The sequence below is a fragment of the Octopus bimaculoides genome, chromosome 14 (assembly GCF_001194135.2).
Source record: "Octopus bimaculoides isolate UCB-OBI-ISO-001 chromosome 14, ASM119413v2, whole genome shotgun sequence".
Classification (NCBI taxonomy): domain Eukaryota; kingdom Metazoa; phylum Mollusca; class Cephalopoda; order Octopoda; family Octopodidae; genus Octopus; species Octopus bimaculoides.
Genome location: NC_068994.1, coordinates 1,010,549 through 1,018,274, shown reverse-complemented (window position 1 = coordinate 1,018,274; position 7,726 = coordinate 1,010,549). Strand labels below are relative to the sequence as shown.

The 7,726-nt window shown below is 33.4% G+C and overlaps 1 protein-coding gene across 1 annotated transcript in view; it reads left to right on the top strand.

Moving 5' to 3' along the window:
* LOC106872617 (protocadherin beta-15) overlaps positions 1-7,726 on the top strand; it is a 70,184-nt gene that overhangs the window by 55,421 nt on the left and 7,037 nt on the right. The gene's annotated exons all lie outside the window — the stretch shown is intronic.

Below are 7,726 nucleotides of genomic sequence, written 5' to 3'. Positions count from 1 at the left end.
GTATCACTCTGCCATTATATTGTGAAATTCAAATGAAAGCCATTCATTAATTCGGTCCCTTGACCTGTTCTGTTATTCAGGTGACAATGGGAAGAGAAGCACAAACATGCAGGCTTCGGCAGTTTTTACTGCTTTGTATTAGAGAAGGCAAAAATGTCTAATTTTCTGTATTTAATGACATTTCATAACTATGTATGTTCCAACGTGAATCATAATTACGAGAGAGAGAGAGAGAGAGAGAGAGAGAGAGAGAGAGAGAGACAGAGAGAGAGACAAAGAGAGAGAGAGAGAGAGACAAAGACAAAGAGTGAGAGAGACAGAGAGAGAAAGAGAGAGAGAGAGACAGAGAGAGAAAGAGAGAGAGAGAGACACAGAGAGAGACAAAGAGACAAAGACAAAGAGTGAGAGAGACAGAGGTGGGAGGATTAAGGCTTCAAAGCCTTTAAAGCTTGACAAAAATAATAATAGGTTATATTTTATGTGTATAAAGAGAACAGCATTAAACAACGTCACTGCATTAACGAGCAACGGTCGGCTGTAATTTGAATTTCTACCGTTAACCTACTTGTTTTGATATTAGTTTGGTGCTGATTATCTTCTAAAGAATTTAATGGTTACATTTCTATTGGGACACAGATAACGATGATGATGATGATGATGATGATGATGATGATGATGATGATGATGATGATGATGATGATGATGATGATGATGATGGGGTGGTGGTGATGATTTCTTTTCTTAGCCACAAAGGACCAAGACATTGATGACAATACAAGGCTTTGGTCTTTCTTCCTTTTCTTTGGACCAATTAATAAATATAAAATGGAAAAATATTTATATTGATTTAGTTTTAGATAGCAAAGGTTAATCGAAATGTTTTGCAGTGGAAACTAAAAATGAAGATCTGGTGTTGTAAATATGAGCAGAATAAAGCAATTAGTTTTGGAGAAGTGGAAGCTGTTGAAGGAATGGGAGGAAAAAATAGAAGACATTTTGTTGTTGATGAGAGGTTAAAGGTGAAGTTGGGTGGCAAATTGGACTGTTTTTGTTTGTTTTGTTTTCTAATCTCATTCATTAAAAAGAAGGAGAATACTAATTGTTCTGCTGATTATAATGAAGATATTAGGTTATTTTAATTGATAGAGACTGATTAAAAACAGTTATATTTGATTTAATCAACAGAACAAGTAGTATTTTTTTATCTTTAGCTTTTTGTTGAGCGAAAATTTTATTGCTTAAGACATTTAACATCTCTCAGTTGCAATAACTTCTTCAGCTTCCAGTAAAAACACATTGTCTTTCACATTTGAATCCTGAAAGAAAAAGCCTAATAGGATCTATTGTTTGTCTTTTTTTTTATTATTATTAATCAGTTGAATGGAACTGGAATTCTAAGAGCAAATGGATTGAACAAAGTATTGCAGAAAGAAAATATTTGTTTATTAAAATCAGATATATTTTCACAGATTTTAAGAAAAACTATACCCTTCTTCTTATGAAAATGAGACTTTGGTGTTGAAGAATCAGTTGGTTTCATTTTCAAAGGGTTAAACCACAACATTTCTAGGAATATCATCAAAGTTTCCTTTCAAAATAACAATACAAAAGAGGGGCTGGGAATAGGTATGTGAGATGTCAATAGAGATTTTGGTCAATGACTTTCTCTTTAATTCTAGAGATGTAAGGAGAGATTATAATGAAATCAATCCAATATCTTTTGATATTGATTCAGTGACAGGTTTGGAGAGAAACAACAAAGATTTACAAATTAATTGTAACTAAACATTAACTTTCAAAAATCAAAGTCACAATGTGTCCAAGATATTTCCTTTCCCACCACAATAAACATCAAGCCATTAAGTGAGCCGTTTCATGGCTGCTCAACCTGCTGAGAATAGAAATCAAATTTCCGAAATCTTATCCTACCACATTGCTTAATGAAGTCATTGTTCCACTAAGTCTGAAAAAAGGATGTCTGGAACCTCATTGGCTCTAAATCTATTAGATAGCAGCCAATACAGTGTTAATCAACAAATAGACAAATATCTTCACAGACACATGTTCACTTGCAAAAAATGTTTTAGTTTGAAAATAATGCTTTCGAAAATAAAAATTTAATATTGTAAAAAATTCTTGCAACAAATTTTCTTATATTTTTAACATTTTTCGAAACACAGTTTTAAAGATAATCCTCTGCTGATGAGAAAATATTTTGAACACCGGTTTTGAAAGACTATTAAATAATACAAAAAAAAAAAGAGAAAAAAAGAAAAAAATTAATTAGATGAATGAAAACTCAAATTCTTTGGAGAATTAATTTCAGAATTTTTTTTTTTCTAAATAGATTAAATCGATTGCCATATGGCTGAGAAGGAATCATTACAAGGTTAATGATTGAATAACTAAATCGAATTGAAATTTGACTGAATAGCTGCTAGTTATGTAATTGAGTTGATGAAGTGTAAGACATGAGAATGCAGTCATAAAAGTATTAAGAAATGTTTACAATAATCATGTGACTAGATTTCAATGAAAAAGAAGAAGACTGAACACTGAACTCCTGTCACATAGTTGATCAATGAAGATTAATTTGGATTAACATCTAGATGTTGCAAGCCACTATCATCCACCTTGTCCTATCATCAATCACCACCATCAGCATCACATTCTATAGTAATGTGAGTTGATCTAACTAAAAGTAGAGGCCAGACTAGAGTTTAACATCAGAATAGTCACAAGTCTGTGATTCTTGTGTTATATTAACATTGGTCAGTGATTTACATATATTACCCCAAGATGCATGAAACTGCTTTGAAGCCAGCTAACGTTTACTATTCTTGGTATATAAGCACAAAATATTATTTTCTACTCTAGGTACAAGGCCCAAAATTTTTGAGGAGGGGGTCAGTCAATTAGATCGATGCCAGTACACAACTGGTACTTAATTTATCAACCACGAAAGGATGAAAGGTAAAGTCGACCTCAGCAGAATTTGAACTCAGAACATAATGACAGGCGAAATACCGTTAAGCATTTTGCCCAATGTGCTAACCACTCTGCCACCTTATATAAGCCCAAAATATTAATAATATGGATTTCTAACAGAAACACAAGACCACAGGTTTTTTGTGTTGGGAAGAATTGGTTTCATCAACACCAGTTCTTGATTAGTTTATTATTTTACTGAACCAAATCGATCCAGGTTTCATTACTGTCTCCAAGAAAGAGAGCAAAGTCAGGCACTGTACAGATGGTGCAATGTCTGACTTGGTGCTTAGAGTCATCTCTTTACAATCTGAGATCAAATCCTGCCAGGATCATCAACATTTTACTAGGATCAATAAAACAATTACTGGGGTCATTTCAGTCAGGTGTATCGTCATGGCTCGGTGATGAATCATTATCATAACTTGATAGATCCAGGCTATGAAAGCAATTGTTGTGAGAGAAATCCCTCACCAAGGAATATCCTTTTGGTTGAAGAAAATTAAGTATAATTGATAATAATGTAAATATACAACACTAAATGACAATTAGCTGTTATAATAACAATTAACTGTTATAATAACAATTAGCTTTAAAGATTTGACAAAATACATGAGTTGTGTAAGTTGTTAAATAAAAATAATGCATAAAAATATATAATAATAATAATAATAATAATAATAATAATAATAATAATAATAATAATAATAATCATTATCACCTTCATCTAATGTCTGTTTTCCAAGCTGGCTTAGGTTGGATTGTTTAACAAGAACCGACAGGACTGTACTGATCTCAAGAGTCAGCTTTAGCATAGTTTCTATGGCTTACGAACACCAATAAAATGCACATAAATATGCTACATGTTTATGAATTATTATTCATTTATTTATGCATAACATAAACTTCATTTGAAATTTAATATATGAAATATATGGCATAAAAATATGTCTTTGTGTTGTAGACAGCTTGTCCTTATCAAAACAATGCATGCTTCACATACAACACATCTACAATATGAAAAATCTGAAATTTAGATACTAGAAAGACTTAGCTGTAATATGAAATCATAAAAATGTAAATGCATTCCATCCATGTTTTTTGATGTGTGAGAAAAAGATGTGGGGAAGACTCCAGTTTGCTGAGTGCTTTCCAGAGGAGATTGGTCTATGAGGGTGGGGGTCTTCCCCTACTCTTTTTTCTGTACCCAAAGGCATTGAAGAAATGTTTTAAGATTCTTATAAATTTTATAACACAGCTAAGGCTTTCCAATATTCATATTTACTTCAGTTCTTCTGCTTTATATAGTGACTGAATATTCTTTGTTATTAATGGGAGAAGGAAATCAGGCTGGCCTCCTCTGAAGAGTGACCAACAACCTGCAAAATGATCTGTCGGAACTTTCCCTGGCACTTTTGTTAACCACACAGCAAAAACCCACATGGAATATGTTTATATTTTTATAATTACCAATCATAGCTAAGGCTAATATTTAAGATATATAGCCTTATACAAATGTGTGTGCATGTGTTTATATATATAATATATCTCATCATCATCATCATCATGAGATATATACATGTACACATGCACACGCCTATATATTTATATATGTGTGTGTATGCATGTGTGTGTGTGTACATGTGTGTGTGCATGTGAGTGTGCATGTGTGTGTATGTGCATGCATGTGTGTGTGTGTGTGTGTATGTGTGTGTGTTCGTGTGTGTGCATGTGTGTGTGTGTGTGTGTGTGAAATCATCATCTCACCTGCTTCATTGTAATGAAGAAAACTATTGCTAGATTCTTCCATTCCAGGATATTCAATTCAATATATTATATTTCCTGCCAGACAATTCTGTAAGATTCTCAAATGTTAGCAGAAAACTTATTGTGCTCTGTATTGTATTTCTTATCTCAACCAGAGCCGGAAAATATTTAATTGAAAGTCACGTCTGTCTTGCCATTGTAAAATGACGTCTCACTGCCATTCACCTGATAATGTTGTTCTTGTTGTTGTGATGCATAAAAGATGTAGGTGTTATCTATCATTTAACTAATTGGCAATTTAAATGAGCAGAAAAAATATCAGTATAATGTCAAAAGCATTCAATTTTAAGAAATCTCTTAAAATAATAAGGAGAATGATCCTATGTGGAGAAACCTTCCAAAGATTATAATAAAATTGTTTGGTATTAAATATAAACAAATTTTGGTTTCTTCTTGTTTCCCTTCTTTTTTTTTCCTTAAGAAAAGGGTATTCTGTCAACAATTTAATTATTTTTCTATTTGACTCTCTCTCATTGACGTTATTTGGCTTTTGTTTTTGTTTTTGTTTATTGATCTTGATTTCTGTGACATTTTATTTATATTTAGAATTCTTTAAAAAAAATGATGACACTAACAAATATTTTTATCTGAAGAAACCTAATATAATGGCATTATTGTATAAAGAAAGTAAGTAATGAAAGAAGAAAGGAAAGAAGTGGGAAAGTGAGGAAGGAAGGAAAAAGGAAAACGAGGGAGAAAGAAAGAAAAATGCTTTATTAGAAAGAAATATTTGGTATACATGTCATGCCTTCATGGTGCATGTGGTCACATGTGGATTCCGACGTACTTTAGAATAAGAAAAAAACTGGTGGTGGCAGTGATGGCAACGACAACATCAACAATGATGGTGATGATGAGGGGGGGGGGTAGCAATGACACTGACGGTATGGAGAATTATAACGGTAATAAATAATACAGGAAAGTGAATAACTAAAAGGGAACAATAAGTCAATGAATCTCATGGCAGGAGATAATGTGAATGTTGGAAAATCTTACCGATTAGATTATGAGGGTGAGTCAAAAAGAAATGCCATTTTGTTTAGGACAGGTATAATTACCAACACAGGAACATGTATCATATATCAAAATGAAACTGGTCCTCTGTGGATCACATCCCTACTTCTCAACATATTCACCGTTTCTCTCAATATATATAGCAATTGCAGTGTGGAAGGTGTTTATAAGCCATTTAAGAAACACACAAAAACCGTTAGATTTACTTCAACATTTAAATTTAATTTGTCAAAATATTTTCGTCACTTTGAGACTGTGACCTGTTCACTGACAAAATTCTGTGCTGCACACACACACACACACACACACACACACACACACACACACACACACACACGTGCACACACAAAACATCAAAAGTTAATTTGTTAACAATCAATATTTATTGAACTGTTGTAATATTGGTTATAAAGAGGTGAAAAGATGATTATCAGGAACACTGAAGACTGTCTCTTTAACAATTTTATTTAAAGTGTTGCCATCAAATATAAAATTATTGGCTGATCTGGTCATCTTTCCAATATGATTGGTTGTCCTGGTCATCCTTCCAATATGATTGGCTGATGTGGTCAGTTCGCTGGTTGTTCTTCTGAAAAGAAATAAACAGACAACATGAGAAAAATTGGGAAAAATTGGAAAGGATTAGAGAGAAATTAAGTCAGCGGCTGATATTTAGGATGAATGGAATTCTGGGGACATGATAGCACTGTCCAAATTCTTAAGTAAACATTATTGTATTATGTCCAAGTTAAAGACCACTGAGACACTCTCTCTCTATACACTCACGTCTGCACAATGCATTTATACTGTCAACATCGATACACTGTGTTTGTTTCTTTAATGTGATTTCTCCCCTTCCTGTCCCTTTCTTTTCCTTTAAACACACACACACACTAACATGCATTCACACACATACACACACACACCTATTTATAAAATATGGTTCCCTTACCTCCTTGATGGTGCGACGCATCTGAAAATATTTAGAGATTCATTAATTAAAATTCTTTACTAATTATGACATTGGAAAATCACAATGCAAACTTTGTTATTTTGTAAATCTGTGTTTCTCACCTTCGGTTTGAGAGCCAGGTCAAGGCCATAGCTTTCTAAACAACTTCCACAATTATAAATTAATTCCTAAATCCTCATGTTTGGGACATTTTTGATTCCCTTGCAACATTTCAAATCACAAATCTTAAACAAACAATACATTACAATATAGACACAGATATAGACAAGAGGGGAGGGTCATGACAGGCATGCCTTGATCATGGGTCTGTCCTATCAGAGCTAACCTGTAGCTAAAGAACAACCTTGAAATCCCATAATGCCCTCTCTAGAAATATCTCATTCCCATAATGCTTCCTTCTATTACCAACATCCCATAATGCTTGTGTGTAATATTACATGTCTACAGAGGACAAGTGTGTAATGTTACACACTAACATTACACATCTGACAAGAAGAGATGAACTGAGAGAAAAACTATGTCTAAGGGGAATGGGGTTTTGTGTTTTAAGTGAGAAGACTGCAGGGGTGTGAGTAGGTGGGGTGGGGCAGATAAAGGAGTGTAGGGGTGTCAGAGTGGATGAATTTAGTGGAGGAGAAAGAGCCAGAAACATATTGGGCAATGTAAGGAACACGAGCCGGAGGGGATTCAGCCTCAGGAGGGAGTTAAATGACAAAGGACTGCAATGACAGAGGAGACGTGGTTGTGAATAAAACTGTCCATCAGAGAAAAGATGGGAAACAAGCAATGAAATGATGGAGGCTGGGATAATATAAATTTGTTTGTGTGGGTATACACGTATGCATAAATATGCATGTATACATACATATATATATATGCATACATATATATATGCATACATATATATATATATATATATATATA